This window comes from Micrasema longulum, unplaced genomic scaffold (genome assembly GCF_059751315.1).
Source record: "Micrasema longulum isolate JH-2025_06_02 unplaced genomic scaffold, ASM5975131v1 h1tg000252l, whole genome shotgun sequence".
NCBI lineage: Eukaryota > Metazoa > Arthropoda > Insecta > Trichoptera > Brachycentridae > Micrasema > Micrasema longulum.
In genome coordinates this window covers 342424-363837 of record NW_028277457.1, presented here as the reverse complement: position 1 = coordinate 363837, position 21414 = coordinate 342424, and the positions used below count along the sequence as shown (strand labels likewise).

The following is a 21414-nucleotide window of genomic DNA, read 5'->3' as shown; positions in this document are numbered from 1 at the left end:
TTTCGGTTCTTGGTGTCACTTCCGTCTAGGCCGTTTCTCTGCAGGATTGAGTTATGCGGAGTTCTTAAGTCTTCTTCTTAATAACTGCCGACACATAAAGACTTTAGAGCCCACTATACGTACAGATCGACGACATGACGAGAACATGACGCGCCAGTCCGAACTGCGGTCAGATCTGCACGTGTAAAGTGAGACAACGCGGCGCGGCGCCCCACAGCCTGTAAATCAGAACTGTACAAAAATCTTTTGTAATTTATAACAATCTACAATAAGACAGGAACGTAAAAAAAGGAAAATATGTTAAGAGTAAAAAAACGTATGTCTTCATTTTACTAATGGTTAAATTTTATTTCTTTTTTGGGTGATACCGTGTTTAGGCTACCACTGCAGAAGCCATCTTCAGGGAAAACTTTGAGTTTTGTAGAAAAAAAGGATGTGCTTAAGTACTAGTAATTTGTACCGTGTCGCAGTCGGCAGTAGGCACATTTATATTAGTTTTTAATTTAATGTAGTGCTGGGAACCAGGTTGAGTCTAATTTATGGTCGTTGTTTTTGTTTATAAGATACGGTATCACCCAAAAAAATAACATATTGATAACAGCGACCGTGAACACCTTTGCACCTATAGGTTCCATAATCCGTTGTCGATGACACACACGTGTTAAATTAGTTCACCTAAAATAGACTAATGACCGACGATGCAATATCATTGTTTTCAATCGAATCCAATACACTCGTAAAATGCAACTCTGAGTATTTCACATGAAATCGGAAGGCATCGTTCTACAGTACATTCACATCGTCCCTACCATGAAGAAGTAAACTACAAAGGAACGTCGTCTATAAAGAGACCAGAAGACGCAGCCAACGTCAGTCAGCTCGTTCAGTCAGCCTAACAAGATCAGTGCAGTTCACTCAGTTCCAGCATGTAGTTCAAGTGCAGTCTCTTCAACCCATCATCGCCGCTACGCTCGTGCTACGCAACCAAGTGCTGTATCTTATTCGCCATGTAATAAATACGCATTAAACAACAACCTCGTGTCTTCTACATCAATCTCTAACTGAGGTAGGAACTCCAACTAAACCCTCAACATTTTAAATCCTACACACCTATTGAAAGGTTACATATTTATAACAGCAATTTATATTTACTAATACATATGTACATTGAGAAGTAAAGGTATACAAACATATTTTTTGTTGGTAAGTCATCTAAACTGCTAAGCTAGGGGTAGTTTTCCCGTTTTGTAATTGCAATTTTTTTAGGTTCTGATTTTTTTATCATAAGATTGCTACAGGTTATAAGATTGCAAATTCAGTTCAAATTTTTTTTCATCCTTTTCGCTAGTTTTCAATTTTTATAATCAATATTCAGAAGTAAAAAAAAACTCTGTTAAGTAATGTTTTTTCGTTAGCGCTGAATGGGTTGAGAAAGGGATGCAGCCCTTTAATACGTACTATAGGTACTCCTTATATTATACCGGGGTAGGTTTGACATATAAACGGGTTGGTTTGACTTCCGGGTACGGCGTATCTTTTGTTCAGAAAAATATGAAAAAAAATGTGAGTGATTTTCGTTAAAATTGAAATTCCCCGGCGACATTTTCTTTTGTTGCGGATCATATTTAATTATATACGCCGTATTTTCACAAATTTTCCCCTGTAGCAATTTTCATGTTCGCCATTTTGCGAAAGCTGATACATTGTGTGTGTCGTTTATTTAATACGTTTGGCTTCGGTGAAATGAAACCAAATTGTGTTTTTATAAAGAAATGTGATGAAAACAATGCAATGCGACAACACTTTGAAATTATATTTGAAATTCAAAATGTAGTAGGTAGGTAATTACACGAATATCCGGCTCGAAGGACCATAAAATCTAACCTTTTTTTGTTTTTTTTTATCTTAAAATTTAACAAAAATCAGTACTTGGAAGAATGAAAGAAATATGGGTGCTCAAACATAAGCAAAACAGTAAATTTTACACGGTGTGTAAGATGGCCACTTAAACCAGCTATTAATTGATCATAGGCGCTGTTAATGGCTAGACTTCGATAATATCTTCTCATTTGTGTAAATATTTCAATTAAAAAATAAATTATTTCCAGAATACGTGTTTTGTGATGTTCAGCGGAAACTCAAAACAATTTGTATCAAAAGGGACTTAAGATGCTTAGTTAGTTGTCAAAAGGGATTAGGGATGTTAGGCATATCGCATCGTTTCGTGCGATGGCGATGATTTTTGATAAAAACAAACATCCATTTAGGTATATCGAGTGTCGTCGGAAAGCGTCTGGATTTTATAACAATGTTCTGTTTTTTAAATTATATTTGTATATGTAATGTTTATTAGTTAATCTATAACAAGGTATTAATTTTTTTTTGTATTACTAGGTATGTAAAATAAATACATAGCATAACATAAATATCTCAATCTCTGATGTAATATGTTATCATCACTTTTTACTGTCTTGGACTTTTTTCTGTATACTTTTTCGGTTTCATACACTTTGACAGTTTGATTTTTTTAGTTAGATAATGTTCGTAAGATTTTCATATTTAAATCACCTTTATACATTACGAAGACTAAATATGCTGTATTATGTAAAAAAAAATGCTGTCTACCTCAGAACAGGTATTTACCATACCTAGAGAGCATATACAGTACCCAATATGTTTGCTTATAATTTCATTTCAATTTAATTTCACACTTTAAGTGTACTACATTTAATTTGACATAATTAGACTATGTTAAACATAGAACTAAATAAAATAAATAATAAAAAAATATTTTTGTTTTAATTTTTCACTGTTTTGCAAACAGAATATATTGTATTTTTGACTATAAATAATCGCCAATTTTTGGCACTGAATTGAATAACTGACTAAACTGAATAAAATAATATCTTATATTTAAATATAAATAACCAATTAAAAATACTGGTACACTTCCACTTATTTATTTGACCAATTAGCACTTTCACCCTCTAATGGGCATCTTCAGACTGGTAAATATTATACAGCTACGATGTTTATATAAATTATCCTTACACAGTACAAAATTAACCAGTCTAAAGATGCCCATTAATAAAAAGAAAGCGCTAATTGGTCTAATAAATAAGTGCTATTGTACCAAGTATTTTAAATTGATAACTTATATTTAAAAAGAAGTACTAAAAATATACAAATTACATGCAAAGTTAACAGGAATGCAAACATCACCATGTCTAAACATACACTACGTAAATACTTTGTATACTACTGTTGGTGTCGTGGGTGTCCTGACAAAGAGACGGGTACGTCTCAAAACCGGTAGACACAAAAAGTAGGTAATTGGTTAAATACAAATATTTAATAACATTAATTAAAATGTTTGACCATAAAGGTTAATGGTTTGAAGATAAAAAAGTTTATTTTATTTTATATATTTACATTGTTTGTATTCTTTTTTTATACAGAATAATGTTCCCTCACTGGAGTGTCCCGTGCCGAGGGAAACATTTTACCAAATGTGAAACATGCCTTAAATTATCTTTTTGACAAAGTTAACATAATAATAACAATAAAAAAAAGCGTAACTCATCAAATTAACCTAATTATCATTAACATAATAAACAATAAAAACTAAAATAATCATAAAAAAACATAACCAATTTATAAAGACCAATAGAACAAATTTCATAAACAGTACTCACATTTAAACCTATTTGGCTTGATCCATCATCTCATCGATCCGAGTGCATCCCACCTCCACTCTCCATTTCTTAATAGCAATTTTATATTATGAGAACTTACTAATAATTGTCCTACTGGATACTGGAAGTAAATTGTACACTTTAACCGAGTAGTAGGCCATTGACCGAAGGTTGTTTTTTATTTTTTTATTTTTTTGCAGCATCAGGGTGGAGTATCTAGTAACTCTTGTATTTGTAACGGAAGGTAGAGAATAATGTTTACGTGCGTATAGTAACAGAGCTTTTAAATAAAGTTGGTTTTTAGATTTTACATTGAGATTTTCAAATATACCGAGGGAGCTAGTTCTGATTAGGACTCTCAAGATTTTTTATTTAAGCTTTTTATGCAATTATTATTTGCTTGATCAGTGTGTCATCATAATAATAATAGTGTTTGGATAATTTATATAGCGCCATTTTTGTGTAAATCACCTCAAGGATGTCATTATATCATTACAACAAATTAGTTCATAATTTCTTCTTCATTATTTTACAAAAAATTAGTCGATAAATCATAGCATCTTTCCAGCGATTGCGCAAATATTGCGAGCAGCTTCGTTTTCTCAGTTCAACGTGAACAGATAAATTTCAATCTTTTACGTGTGTTTTAGAATTATCAAAGTTTTGTTGTTTTGTTTGACAGGTATGAATAAAAGTTAGAAAGTTCGGATAGCGTGATGATACTTGCAATTTTAATTTACACAATATCTGCATGCATCAACTCAAGAACAAGCTAACTAATCAAATCACTAGACCGTGGCAGAAATATTGCTTTTCTAAATTATATCGGTATCAACTCATTTATAATATTTATTATCGAGCATGTTTCGTAATGTTTTACATGTAGGGGAGAGTGCCCATGAATGGGCCAATCGCCTTACAGCCAAAACTACTGTCACAAAAAATATTTTTTAGAAATTCTACATCAGTTCTATCGTCCCCAATTCCACCTCAATCTCAAAAAAACTTTCTTTCTAGCTGGGTAGTTTCAGACTGGACTTAATTGACATATGAAATGATATCTTGTTTAAAAAAATTAAATTAAACAAAAAAATAAATGCGCACTGCAAATAAATCCTGTTTTCGTAATATCAGAAAATGTTAATTTTGTTTTTCTTTTCTTTTTCTTTTCTTTCCTTTTCATGGTCATGTCATACCATATTTATATGCTTTAGACTTATTAATAATTAAAAAAAGGAATGGCCTACGCTCAGACGGTGAAGTCTTTGTGGGCATTTTTCCAATTTATGTTTTAGCTTAATTTTAAGATGCATTTTGTAGTCATTCAAAGTAGTGCATTTTTATTAAAATATATTTATTTTTTTTGTACATTTTAAAGAAACTTTACCGTACAATTTAATGCTCTATTTTTTACCGCGCGCAAGAAAACATTTTTTGTATCCAATTTCCCGCAAGGCTGAAGTTCCTCATTGTTAAGGCCATTTTCAACAACTTGTAAATAACGTCGGCCTCGTGGTGTAATAGTCAGCCCGTTTGCCTACCATGCAGTGGTCTCAAATTCGATACCCGACATCTTTTTTAATTTTTTTTTTTTTTTTTTTAATATACATAAGAGGTAAAAAAAAAAGTATTCAAAAATAGTTAATAATTACAAAGCAATGAAATACATATTAACTGTAAGAATAGTAAATAAAAAATTCCACAAATGCATGGCCTGTTCGTGGGTATACAATAAATGTTTATGAATTTTTTGCTTCTATTATAAATAGGCAGGTATAATATTTTTGTGTTAATAAGAAAGAAAAAAAAAATATTTTGTAAAAGATTAGATACTTTTTTATTATATAGTAATTAAAAAAAGAAATTAACAACATAAAAAATACATAAAAATATTCCTTATTGTTAAAATAAAATATAATAATAAAACCAATGTTTGATACCCCTGATCTACTGAAATTGATTTCATTCTATGTACCACCTAGATTAAGCAGAACATCTACAATATTTTATTGTCAAAATTGTCGAACGGTAGCTCAATATAACTCACCTATTGTTAGATTACAGAATACCGGGAATGAATATGCATCACATTTTGATATATTTAGTTTATCTCTGCCTAACTTAAAAAATAAAGTGACCAACATATTTTTATCAAAAAGAGCAAATCATCTTCAGAAGATTGGGTTGGAATAGTTATAATTTGATTGATTAATGTATTTTGTTATTGTATAATTTCTTTAAAATATGTATGTATTTCAAGTAATTAATAATGTGTATAGTACGAGTATATTAATATTTCATACTCGATTTTTTTTATTTTTTAATCTTTTTATTTCTAAGCACTCTTTATACCACATATATGTAAATGGCAGAAATGCCGTATATAAATAAATAAATAAATAAAATGGCAACAAAATATATCAAAGAAAAAAAAAGTTAATATCTTTAGATTGAATCCAGGATAGTGCGTGTTTTTTAAAAGAAGTAAAATTTTAAAAGTTTGGGATTAATGAAATGTTATTATTAAAAAAAAAGTTTAAAAGTTTTTAGGTCTATAAAATATGCATGTCTCTGTGATAAGTGAATCAATTAATCCGATGTAAATAATTATATACTAATACAACTATACTGAGGTGGAATCATATCCAATTCACTATCAAAGATGTATCTACTGTAGCTTTGTTTAAATAACGGCCAAAGATACATCTCCTTTTTTTCCTCTTTTCCCATTTAAAACTAGTATACGTATTAATTCATGTATAATTTATATTTTATTTTTTACCTTATTATTCTCTTTATCAGACGCGCTACTTGTTCTGAAAGAATAAAGTACCTAGTCAACCGTAATCATGGGATTATTTTATTCAAACGCCTAGTATTTAAAGCAGTTTGTTGTTAACTGCCCGTTACTTCAATCCGGCTACCTGTTGTTGAATGCAAGTTAATTTGAAGTAAAGTTCGTAAAATTGAAATTGTTTCCTTTTAATCGCAAGTTTTTACTTAATCCTGTGTAGAATAAGGAACAAAAGTTTGTTAAGAAGTAGTTTTTTCTCTTCAAAAATAAATTTATTGCTTTTCCGTTAGCGGAGTTTGAAATTTGTTGAAGTTTTAAGAACTGTAATTTTAAAGTTTTTTGCAATGAAACCTTTAAGTTTGTCGTTTGATCATACAAACCGATTACATTATATATTTATGAGATGCATTATTATTTTTTTAATTCTGAAAAATTACAAAATGACCCTTGCTTGTGGAAATAATATTTGAGCCCCGATTGTAATATAAATTAACATAGTTGTTTTCAACTGTCTACTAAGTAAAATTTGATCTCTGCATCAATGCATATATTTGTACGTATTTGATCTCTAATGTTCACTCTCACTGGGGTGTCCCGTGGTGAGGGAAGCATTTTACAATAAATATAATGAAACATGTCTTAAATGAGTTATTTAACATAGTTAAAATAATAAGAAAATAAACAGGTAATTAATCTAATTAACATAATTATCATCTTAAACATAATAAGCAATACAAACTAAAATAATCATAAAAAACATAACAAATTCACATAGACTTGTATGTCAAATTTTACAAACAGGACACAAATTTTTACCTATTTGGCTTGATCCACTCATCGATCCGTGCGCAACCCATCTCCACTATCCATTTCTTAATAGCTATTATATATTGTGAGTACTTACTAATTGTCTTTATGGATAATTGAAGTAGATTGTACACTTTAACCGAGTAGTAGGTCAATCCTCTTTGACTATATTTGCAAATGAGGTTACTGACGAAGATATTGTCGGCCTCGTGGTGTAATGGTCATCGCGTGTGCCTACCATGCAAGATGTCTGGGGCTCGATTTCCGACATGTTTGTTAAGAATTATTAATTTGAAAGGGTGTTTCCACACTAGAATATTTCATAGTCCCTGGACTGGTACCTGAAGCGTATGACTGATCATTTTACCTTCATGTAACAACATTGATTAAGGTATGCTGCGATTGGTGTACAAATCCAGTGCCCTATGCACCATTAGGTGCAGAAAGTGAATGATGATGATAAGGACGAAGATATTTATTACGAATTACTAACTTTTTATAAAAATATACACATATTCGTATAGATAGTTCGATTTTACTTTATGGACAATTGATTGTCTTGAAAGAAATCAAGAAGTCAGTTAATGGTCAATGGGGGAGGGACGCTTATCGAAACCCTAATAGAGTTAGGATGTGAGTTCTTATGATTTACCCCGATATTATAATTTTGGGGATAATTTCCAACGAGTTGTAAATAACTTAGTACAAGAAAATGGAAATCAAGCCCCATGCACGAGATGTATCAATTAAATCCCAACACAAATTTACGGGGTCATAACTGGAAGCTCTATCGTCTTCGGTTCTACTTTCATTCCAAGAAAAACTTCCTTTCCAGCAGAGTAGTTTCAGACTGGAATAAATTGCCAAGCCTAGTTGTTCATCCATTTTAGTCAGCGTGTTCAAAAACCGTTTTAATGCTTTTTTAAAGGAAGAAGAACGCAGACAAAGGCCGTACACGAGATATAGGCGTATCAGCAAAGGCTGCCTGCCTATAACGAATAATAATAATAAATTTTGGTAGAGTAGGGTTCGCACCTCTGACCTCTGATCCATGAATTTGACCCTAAGCCACGGCTCCACAACCCGGTTTGAATATGTTTTTTTTGTTATTTGAATTTGGCCTACGCAGTTTTTATCAAGTCATGGTAAATTTAATCAAAAATTATTTGTTTTTAATATTGTTGACTCCACATCAATCTTCTGAACACATCCTGTGGTCTTGTCCCTTTCCCCTTCTCTATGATAACCGAATGGAGCTTTTCGCTACTATCCGTGGCCCTGTTATAGGTTCTATCGGATATTTATTTATTTATTTATTTATTTACTTAAGTTAGTTAATATTACATTGTATATTAACTAATATATTTACAATTAAAACAAATACTTATTAAATATTTCTTACATAACTACATTATTACAATAAACATAACATTTTTTTTTTAAATCCGTAAGTTTTCTTTCATTCATCATACTTTCAGGCATCTCATCATACAGTTTTAACCCTTTATACATTAAGCTATTTTGTGATTTTGTTTTTTTCTTAAGTGGTAGTCTTATCCTATTTCTATTTCTTGTCCAATATTTATGTACATTTCTATTTAATATAATTTCACTTATAAAATACTTTGGCATGAGATTATTAAACACTTTATATATAAATACAAATACATTATACAATAGTCTTTTCTTTATTCCTATCCAGTTCAATTGTTTTCTAATTTTTTCAACACTATTATATTTGCTTTTTTTCAGTATAATTCTCATTGCTCTATTTTGTAGTATTTCAAACTTTTTTATGTCTCCCTCGTTAGCTAAATATAATATAGTAGAGCAATATACAGATCCGGTGGTGTTCAAAAAGAATTTCAAGGCGTTTAAAAAGTTTTGCAATCATTTCGGCGAATTGATCATGTCCAATCAATTTAATCCCAGTCAGTGAAGAATTCACTTCCTTCTTTTCTCAATCCAATGAAATACATATTATGTACGTCTGGATTACTTTCTTTCATCATAAATATGCTATGGCTACCAGATTTCAGAGAGCTCCTTCGGGCAGCTTTTCTAGTTTGACAACGAGCAAATTTTCCGTGTATGGGGGCACCGTCAAGGAGACTCTTGTCCTCAGATGCGGTGAACGGTATGTGGTGGGCAAGCTGTTATTTGAAATGGAATTTTGTTGAATTCGATGCGAACTTTTTTTTTATTAGACACTCATTGAAAACACTGTATTTATTGTTATTGTGTCGGAATATTTATTGACCAAAAATAAAAATGACGTCATTGTAACACGTTACTCTCATAAATAGCAGCAAGGCTTATTTCGGGAGTAGGAAAATATTCTCATATCTTAAAACATCATCGAGATTTGCTCTGGTTAAAAAGCCAAGAGAGAATAAAATACAAGCTTTGCTGGACAGTATTCAAATTCATGTCGAAGAAAATCTACTCTTAGGTCAGCATTTGATTCAGGCAGAGGAAAATTTGTCGAAATCCAGTGCTCCCCAAACACTAGATTCGGAGATCGTGCTTTTGCCGTTGCCGGCCCCTCTGCCTGGAACCAATTGCTTTTAGTTTTACGAATTATCGACAGTCCCAGTCAGTTCAGATCCAAACTAAAATCTCACTTCTTTAGTTTGTCATACCCTCAATTTTAAATCAGAAAATACGCGTATAATATGATGTAACTTTAGCTTATTTAGAATGTTAGTTATAGTTATACAATTGTAAAGCGCCCTTGAGGTGATTTTTCACATAAATGGTGCTATATTAATCAGCCAAATATTTTTATTATTATTACAAGATTTGTTTTTTTATATTTTATACTTATGTATATGTATTAAATCTGTATTCGAACTATAATCTTTTTTTTAAATTTAACTTTAAACAAAAAAAAGTTTAAAAAAATATTTTATTAAATTTTATATTTGAATCACTAACTTTGTGGTTATTCATTATAATAAAATAAATAATACAATTTTGTTTTAACCAATTTTTTTTTCTACCGACCAGTTTCAAAGCTTCTTTATTAAGGCGTACTTGACCAATGAATTACATTATATTTCTTCTCTCTGGATTCAATAAAAAACGCTGACTTGCTTCACAGGTCATCGCACTTTATTTCATGTAAAATTATTTAGCACATGTGTGTGTTATCAATCAATGGACTTTGAACCCCACACATGTCAGAAAAACTCACGGACTTGAACTCGAATAATAAAAAAAAACACTGAATGTCCTCATGCACCACTTTGATTGGGCTTCCTGGCATGTTGTGGTGTACAATATATATTAATCCATATGGTTAATACTGACATATGTATGTAAGAGTTGATGGTTGATTCACATCTTGGTTTGCGATCTGAAAAAGCTTGAAACAGTTATGTGTAATGTCACCATGGTTGTTTAATCTATACATAGACACTCGTATGAAAGAGATCGGATGTATGGGTATTGGCAAAAATTGATAATTTTTCAGTAAGCTGCTTGTTGTTTATTGATGATGCAGTTCTGTTAACAAGCAGCAAGGATGATTTGCAACAAATAGTCTCTAGAAAGTATGATGTATGCCAGGAGAGCGAATTGTCGATGAACGAAAGTAAGTCAAAAGTGATGGTATTTGAAAGGGTTAGTGAGGTTACTGACTACATTATAAATGTAAACCACGAAAGTCTTCAACAAGTTTAAGAATTTGTGTATCTGGGAAGCATGTTTTCAAGAGATGGAATAGTAGTGAAAGATGTTGAAAGGAGTGAAAATGCGGGCAACAAAATGAACGGATCACTAAACACAGTAATTGCTAATAAAAGTATGTCAATCGAAGCTAAACTGGCAGTGCACAACGCAGTTTTAGTCCCAAAACTTATAAATGGAAGTGAAACATGGAATTGGTAGAGAAAAGATAGAAGACGAGTGAACGCGGTTGAAATGCGATATCTTAGACGAATGTGTGAGAAATCAATATGTGACAGGTTTACAAATGATGAAATCAGGCAAAGGTGCAAATCTGAGTCAAGTAAAATTGATACGATTAAGAAAGGGTCTCTGAGATGGTTTGGTCACGTAGAATGAATGAAGGACATAAGAATGGTATAACAAGTATACATGGTGAAAATGAACGCTAACGTGAGACGAGGACGACCAAGGAAGACGTGGCATGATCAGATAAACCAAAATCTTAAGTCTGGTCATGTCAAAAGCAGACAGAACCACAGGACAAGATGACAAGATGCATGATGCTAGGAATGTATGCCAGGATAGACGTGTGTGGCGGTCCATTCTCTCTGCCTACCCCTACGAGGAAATGGCTTGCTGGTTAGCTAGTAGTTAATGCCGACCGCAAAAAAGAATTCACAGAAGCAATCTCTTAAGAATGCCTAAAGAAAATATCAAACGCGCGGTTGTGTCGTGATTTCTAATCTCGTGACGATTGTGAGCCGTGCCTAGCATAATGCGTAATACGTTTTCAAACCATCTTCGGTAATTTCCCTGGGGCGTTGGTTAAACAGACCTAGGAAGGATCTGCTGTGAAAAATATCATTTTGCCACGTGTTTCCTTCTTGGGAACCAAAACAAGATCCGGTTGGATAATTCCATTGTAACCCACGTTACATTTGGCTCCAAAACTAAGTCTTTTTCAAAGTTTTATCTATATAATGTAAAAAAATATTCATTATTGTTAGTAAATATTAGTATTTAACTAACAGTCGTTTTATATCTACCGGTTTCATCAGGGCATTATACCAACATGCAAATACTAGAATATACTTTCACCTTTACTATCACCCAGGGGCGAATCGTCCAAATAAGCGATCATGCACAGCTTACCATTATATTTGACTTTCGATAATGATGTTTTAAAGTAACTATCTATGTTTCTGGGAAAATAAATTAAATAATTGTTATTTATTATAAATCAATAGCACCGTTTATACATTCCACAAAAAATATCTATGAAGTGCGCCTAGCCCGTTCTCAGTAAACGAGTGATCGATGAAATTAGCCGATTACATCAGCTTATTTCTCCATACAAAAAGCACCCTTTATTTTACATCTTACACCCAGTCACGTTTTTAGTACTAAAACAAGCTTGCAGATTACAAATATTATTTGAAGATTCTCTATTTGGAATCTAGTATTTCGAATATTTGTGTTTTCACCGAGAATCAAACCCGGAAACTTATGTGCGTGATTCAAACGTCTTAACTCCTAAACCACAAAGACCGTTGATGTTTTGACAGAAATATATTTTTTCACAAATTTTCATTGTCTTTTGACTATGTTTTAAAAAAAAACAAATTCGTGTCTCATTTTCATGGAAACACCCTGTTAAAGATAGAGGGATTGTTTAGCAAACCATTTGGGACAGGAAACTCCCTGGAAAGATTAAAATGGTAACGAACATCCGCTTCCTTTTAGCTGTAAAAGAATTGCTTATGCTTATTTAACATTTCTTACATGATGTGAAATTTAAAAACATCGTAGAATTTTTTCCGATGTATTTTCATTTTTGGATAGATTTTCAATTTCGGAAAGATTTTCAATTTTGGATAGATTTTTAATTTTGGATAGATTTACAATTTCAGATAGATTTTCAACATCGGATAGATTCGAAAAAAAATTATATACTTAGGCACCGCTAATGAGACGACTTAAGTTCTAACATACAGTATGTAGATTCTATAGCAAAAATTGTAGCTATTTTGTAGATCTTATAAGGAAACGCTGACTGTCTTTCCTCATACAAACGTATTCCCGTATTTCCTCCCTGGATGACACTAGAGCAGTGATTTTTTTTACACACTATAGATATTTACCATTGGCCTGTCTCTATTATTATACTTTTTTGATAAATTGATTCTTATGGGAAAGACCATCTAAAAACTCACGAATGTACCCATTTTTTCTGCCGTTTTTGGACGCACGGTATACAAATATGATACCTATATTCAAAGAGGCAAAAACTACCGACACAGAAAATTTTACCCTTAAACTCTTCCTAAAAAAAAAATCAATGTAGGCTTATTTTTGGACTGCCGAAATGAGCATAGTCAGTCCGAAGTGCAATTGTCTTTTTTGTTCAGCACCGTGGAGACATTTGTAAAAGAGCGACAAAAAAACCATTTTCAAATAATGATATAATAACATATATTTAACATAAGTTATAAATTAGAAATAATTGGTACACTTCCACTTATTTATTCAACCAATGAGTGCTTTTACCCTCTAATAGGCTTCTTCAGACTGGCAAATATTTATTTATTTTAAAGAAACAAACAGTCGACAATGATATAATAACATTAAAAAAAATATATAGTTTAAAGATAGACCAGCAAATTTTCTAAATAAAAATCACACATATTATTAAATTGTGTTAAAACAAAAGGGTGTGTTTATGTGTGAGAGCAAATGTAGATGTGTGTTTATGTGTATTAGTGTGGGAGTAAGTGTTCAGGAGTGTGCATCAATTAATAGTAAGTGGGATCATATCGCGGCCAGAAATAATAAGTCTTAATTTATTTTTAAATAAATTAAGGCAAAAAAACGAAAAAAAAACATTATAGTTAGAGCAAGAACGATAGAGAAAAGAGTGTTGTGCATAGTTAGTGCTACAAACTGGCAGATGGAATAAATACTTATTTCTTGTCACGCGAAAGGGGACATTCAGATCAATTTTGGAGAGTATGTTAAAAGAGTCTACTTTATTATTTAATAATTTATGTAAATAGTATAATTCAGATACAGTGCGTCTATTTTCAAGGGTAAAAACACCATTTTGTTTGGCGGATAGGCTGTAAGTACAAAGCGTTTTATTGTTTTTATAATTTAGGTATAATAAAAATTTTCGTTGAACATTTTCAATCCTTTCTATGTTTGTTATGTGTTGCGGGCTCCACAAAACGGATGCAAACTCCAAATTACTGCGTACAAAAGTGTTGTATAAAGTATAATAATAAATATAATACAGTGTAATGAAAAATTAAACAAAACCAAATATTATCTAAAGGGTACTTTGAAACATAATTCTAAAGACCTACAATACATAATATTTCAATGAAACAGGGTGGGACTAAATTATTAAAAACGTGCATTGGCAGTGTACTGCAAGGGAGGATTCTTTTCTATAAAAATATTTATTATTAATATTTCAAGCATTAACTTAGTGATCAAACATTTTACTAAATTTAATTAAAATTTTGTAAATAACCACTAACCTACTTTTCTTTGTCTACCGAGACGTACGCGTCTCTTCGTCAGGACACCAATTAAACCAACATGCAAAACCCATTATACACCTTCACCATAGTTGTTGTACAAAAATATAAAACCAACACGACACGCATTTTAATAAGCACATGCACTGATTAGGACAAACATGCAGTGATTAAATTAAAGGTGAAGGTGTATAGTGGGTTTTGCATGTTGGTTTAATTGGTGTCTTGACGAAGAGACGGATACGTCTCGGAACCGGTAGACAAAGAAATGTCCGTAAGTGGTTATATACAATAATTTAATAACATTAAGTAAAATATTTATTTAAATTTATTTCAACAGAGAGGGAAAACATATTTGAGAAGGGAATATGGAAGTCTAGGCATTTACAGGGCTTATGACCTGTCATTGGCTGGTTTAAGTTGCCACTTTACACACTGCGTAACATTCACCATATTCATAAGCCCTGTAAATGCCTAGACTTCCATATTCCCTTCTCAAAAATGTTTTCCCTCTCTGTTGAAATAAATTTAAATATGAACAATTCCCTAGGGAGGAAATCCAGCCAGTCTGCAAGCATTTGGACATAATCAAACATTGTTAAAATATTTATTGTTTTATTGCAATGTATAGGGTCAAACTAAGGGGCCAATAAGGGTTTTAAATAAGCTTTTTTTAATTCTATCTGCTGATTTATTTTTCTGCCTCATAGTGTAATGGCCAGCGCGTTTGCCTACCATGCAAGAGGTCTCGGGTTCCATTCCCGACATGGTTGATATGAAATATTTATTTAAAAGGGTGTTTTCACACTATAGTATTTCATAGTCCCTGGACCTGAAGCGTAAGACTGGTCATCTTAACTTAATTTAACAAGAACAAAAAATGATCAAGATTCACTGCAATTGGTGTATCAATGCAGTGCCCTATGCACCATTAGGTGCGGAAATGATATATAATGTACTTATATGCAGGTACAAATTAATTAACATTTTTTGTTGATTACCTTTAAAAGAAATCACCGCTTGCCACTGTATCTTATCTTCATGTAACAAAAAAAATATGATCAAGATACGCTGCGATTGTTGTACGGTGTACCGATGCATTGCCCTATTCACCATTAGTTGCGGAAAAGGAATGATGATGATGATGATGATTTATTAAAATTCTATCGCTCTTGTTTTTCATAAATATTTATTTCTAAAAAAAAGTCATCTAGCTAACTTTGAAATTTCATGTTCTACGTGTAAAATTTTACTGTCTTTTAATGCGTTAAAATATGTTTTAAATCATTTAAATGTGATACGTAGTTTGATAAATCTACGTTAAGCTAAATATTCATTCAATTCAAATGTTCTAATACCTTTTCGTCAAAATTGTCAATAATGTGTTCTTGAAATATGGCGATAGTTGAACACGTGTTCATACAATCAGCGAATCAAGCGCGGTCCGCATTTTCACTCCGCTTTCTTTAATCAGCTTCAAAATGGACTTCAGAGCCATTTTAATTACCCCTGTCTTGTTTAATCACATTTTTTCCCGTCTATTATTTATTAATGTCGATCTATTTGCTGATGCCTGGATTAACGCTCTCTCTAAGTAAGTCTTCCAAGTACGGCATCTAGCGGACATTCTAAAGACCGAAGGTATTGCTAAGTGACACTTGTTTATATTCGCGTTCGTGAGTTTTATCATATGGGTACCTGGGATTATGATGGGAAGATAAAGACGCCATACCTTCACCTTGACGGTATACTTAAAGATAAATTCTCTCTAGCGATTACGAAGATACACTACCAACCCCCACTTTTAAGTTTTGGGTAGGTATATCGATATGAAACAAGGGAAAGCGTACGTTGCGGTACACATATCTACGCACTAAAATGACATTGCTTCAGTATGACGTCATAGTTGAAGATGAAATTCTCCCGACCGAAAACTAAGATACGCTACCGATCCCCCTAACATCAAGTTTTGATGTAAGTAATTGGCTTGTATCGACGGATCTTGAACCCCTCGATACGTTTATCTACGCATTAAAAGTGATAAAAGTTTTATCCCACCGAAGAATTTTTCCTTTAATTACGATTTACTTAATTTTTTTAACGTTTTGAGGCTGGCACTATTTTTCTTAAAAGCCTATTAAATAAGTAAATTTTGAAGTCAAATTAAATTCTGACATAACTGTCAGTTTCCGAAACGAGTAGCTAGATGCAAAAAGTAATGTCGCTAGATTCTGCCCTATTGACATATAATCTAGGCAATAATATATAACAGTATCTAGGCGTAAGAAGGTACAAACTACAAAAAAATATTAGTAATTATTTTTTTCTTGTTTTTTTTACTATCTTCTGAGTGTACGAATCGAGACGTTAAAGGAGCCGGCTTTGTTATCGCTCGGTAGATAAAGACAGACGATCGTAAAGCATACTGTCTCGGTAAATGTCAAAAGTTGTACAAAAATCATGTTCAAGCGAGTATTTTTTGCTTGAATTGGGACTCATTGGAGTTTATAGCAAGATAGCTTTGAAGTGAGCCCTTTTTATCACAAAAACCTATTTAAAATATAAATGAGAACTGTTGACGTAAGGAACGCGGACTAAATTGTTGCGGTCATTCATTGGTTTGTTTTGATCATATGATGTCGATATGGAAAGTAGGTAGAACATACCAAGGTAGATACAGATAGTACAGAATTTACGTATACCGTCTCGATATATTATATACATATGGAGATAGCGCTCATAATTGAGCAATTTATGCGCGACTATGAACGGCTATTTTCATCGGTTTATACTGAGGTGGTATAAACTGATATCGATATTTATGTACGAGAATGTGTGTATTTGTATGAAAATGAAAAAAAACCTTCATTGGTAACCGGTAATTGAACATTTTTAGAAAAAAAAAAATTTTCATACTGAAAACTAATTTTACTTTGTAGATAAAGAAACATTTTAACTTTCTATTGGAATACGTACTCTGAGAGCCATAAAGCCACTCAGAAATGTCTTTTTTATATTAAACAAATAAAGTAATTTTTGCGACGCATAAAGCCACTCTGAAATCCCTTTTTCATAGTAGAGACAAATGAAAAAAAAAAGAGGACTTTTTTTTTGTATTTTTGACACCACGAATGTGAAATTCACACATGTTATATTTCAAATAACACTTCATTAATGACACATATTAGATCTTGTAAATTTCCGGTGTTTTTGATTTTCAAGCACTTTAGAAATTTTAGTTTCCAATTTTTACTCAAAATTTGCACATAAGATGTTATGATCAGTACGAACTAGTGATAATATAATATAGAATGACTTGAATATTTTTTTAAAAACTAAGTGCTTCATCAACAATATTTTGAGTTTGTCCAAATTTTTATAGTAGGGCTGGATTCGACCCCATTGCGAATTATCAATATTAACGTGTTTTTTTTTCCAGTCTTCAAATGCATTAGGAATCTTTATAATGTTTCTCTGTCCAGGCGGATAAAAAATACAGTTCTGTGTCTGAAATCAAACCAGAACACTGGACGAGTGTTTTAGACTCGACGGCTGCTCTCAGGTAAAAGTCCTGTATAAGGAAATCGAATAGAGATAAGTCGGCCTCGTTTTGAGCTGCCATCGAGTCGAAATGACGTTATTATCATACTGTATCTGTTACAAAATGAAATCACCTGGCAAATTCGATCGAGTTTCTTAAAAAAGTTGTTATTGCGAAATATAATTTGTAAGTAATCTGAATAGTTGATGTCCCCTAAACTCCCCTCCTTCCGACATTCGCTTCTTGCCTGCGAAACCGGTCAAACCACCCATACTCGGTACGCGAGTACTTTCTCATACGGTTAAACTTGGTGACATTGGACGCTGTCATGACAAAAAACACTATGCAATGAAATTTACGCTTTTTTATTACTATCATCATCATACCGCGCTATCCACATCCAGTGGTCCATAGGGCACTGCATTGGAGCACCAGATGCACCGTATTTCGACCTCTGTTATATAAGATGTATTTTTCTAAAGTGTATTTTTGTCATTATATTTCTATGTAAACAATACCTATATGAATGGTAAAGTAAAAAAATAAATAAAAATAATAACGTCTCTCAATTCAGGAACGATTAAATATTATAGATAAACAACTCCCTCCCTATAATAGCCGAAAACCCTTTATAAGAAGGTGTTCCTAATGGTTTCGCTTTTAATAATAAATATTTTTCAAATTTATTTTAAGGAATTTTATTTTCAAAAATATTGACATGATAGTCTTAAATTAAAGTCCTGCTGAGTTGTATACTTACAATTCGTCAGCAGGTTCTTCTACATTGCATCGATTATTCATAGTTAACATACATTAATAATTGTTTTACTTGAAAAAAAATCACATTTTATACCATATTTTATTACTACTACTACTACCATCACGCCATTTCCCCGTAGGGGTAGAGAGAGAATGGACCGCCACACACGTCTATCCTGGCATACACTCCTAGCCTCTTCCACATTCATACATCTTGTCATACATGCCCTTCGGTTCTGTCTGCTTTTGACATGACCAGACTTAAGATTTTGGTTTATCTGATCATGCCACGTCTTCCTTGGTCGTCCTCGTCTAACGTTGCCGTTCATTTTTGCCATATATACTTGTTTTACCATTCTCTCGTCGTCCATTCGTTCTACGTGACCAAACCATCTCAGAGACCCTTTCTTAATCTTATCAATTATACTTGTCTCAGATTTACACTCTCGCCTGATTTCATCATTCGTAACCCTGTCATACATTGATTTCCCACACATTCGTCTAAGAGATCGCATTTCAACCGCGTTCACTCGGCTTTCATCCTTCCTCTGCCAGTTCCATGTTTCACTTCCATACATAAGTGTTGGGACTAAAACTCCGTTGTGCACTGCCAGTTTAGCTTCGATTGACATATTTTTATTAGAAATTACTGTGCTTAGTGCTCCGTTCATTTTGTTGCCCGCATTCACTCTTCTTTCAACATCTTTTTCTACTCTTCATATTTTATTACATTATTAAAAATTAAAAACTATCACTAATACAAAAAACTTTTTTCGATTAACCATAATTTGAACATGCGTCTTACTCCTGTATTTAACTCAGCATTTTTAATATTGTTTTGTAACATATGAAATATTTTAGGTGTACTGTATTGCAGTGACCTTTTGCCATATTTATTGCAATATCTAGGAACTGCTAGCCCTTCCATACTAGTAAACCTGGGTACGTATTCTAAATTTTAAAAAAAAGTAAAACTAAGTTTTTTGTATGAAAAATATAATATTTTTACAATTTTTCTTTAAAAACATGTTCAATTACCGGTTACCGACAAAGATACTTTGAATTTCCATACAAATATACACACTTTCTTACATAAATATCAATTTTAGCTCATACCGTCTCAGTATATACCGACGAAGATAGCCGTTCATAATTGCAGCCCTGGTGTTGTAATCATGTACCAATTTGTATGCTTTGAGTGCGACGCATGCCGACAAATTAGGTTGTTCCAAAGTAGAGCCCTAACTGATAATTTATTTACCCACTAAGCTTCTATTTAAGAGGATTGTCAGCTTGTTTAATCTGCTTTTGTTTTCAAGTAATGCTACATAACCCACACCTTTGACCCGCATGTGTCGGAAATATTATCCAAACTGCCGAAATAACAAAATTGACAATTTTCACGATACTCTCCCAACTTTTGCGAATAAACTCTTAGGAATAAATCTTAGTTAATAAGTACACACGTACAACTTCCTTTTCTTTGTATTGGTTACCAAATAAGACATTTTGAAAACATTGTAATGTAATTTGATTTATTTTGTGTAATTCTATAATTGAAGATATATCGACGAATACCTTCAAATCGTATGTTTTCTAGTTTATATCTTGGTATAATTACTTTATAAATTAAAATAAATAAGTATTGGAAAGAGAATGGAAAAAAGTTATGAAAAATACACTTTAACACCCAGACCAATTGATAAATCATTTTTTAAAAATTATTTTCTGTCAACTGGTGAGAATCGAACCCGCGACGGCAGTTTCACAGTTTGTCGTCTTACCAACTGCGCTGCGGCAGCGGCGCCTGCCATCAATCATTAATTTGAAGCTCATTGAATTTTAGTACTCGAAAACTTATTTACATAGGAAGGTTGATGCCGCCCGTCAATTAATAAATGCGTTTGTAGTGTCTAGAGTCGATTATTGTAATGGTATCTACGCAGGTCTACCAATGAACAAAATGACTCGCCTACAATCTGTATTGAATGCCGCAGCGAGACTTATTTTCCGAAACTCTAACTTCAGTCACATCACTCCACTACTTCGGGAACTACACTGGCTACGTTTTCCACAGAGGGTCGAATACAAACTCTGTTGGCTTATGTATAAGTCACTGCACAACTCTGCTCCGGAATATCTAAGGGAACTATGCATTCCAGATGAACTAGCTGACAGGCGTCTCACGCTTAGATCAGCTACGTCTACGGTGAGAGGAAAAGTTATTATACCTCTACGCAAACAGCGCACTAAATTTAGTGAACGCGCATTTACGGTCGCAGGCCCTATGGAATAAATGCTTCAATTAAATTAATTTAACAATAAAATCACTATGTAAAGCGCCCTTGAGGTATTTTATTACGAAAATGGCGCTATATAAGTTATCCATAATAATAATAATAATCAATCATTCCCTTTCTGTACCTAATTGTGCACAGGACACTGCATTTTTATACCAATCGCAGGGTATCTTGCTCGTTTATCGTTACATGATGGATACGCTCAGGCGCCAGTCCAGGAACTAGTGTTAAAACACCCTTTTATATATTTCATTTAAATTATTTATTGACAATTCTTGATGGAATTCCACTATAATGATGTTATAAC

At 32.6% G+C, this 21414-nt stretch overlaps 1 protein-coding gene across 2 annotated transcripts in view; it reads left to right on the top strand.

Annotated features, from left to right (window-relative positions):
• LOC148283212 (uncharacterized) overlaps positions 1–21414 on the top strand; it is a 429005-nt gene that overhangs the window by 65383 nt on the left and 342208 nt on the right. The window lies entirely within an intron of this gene.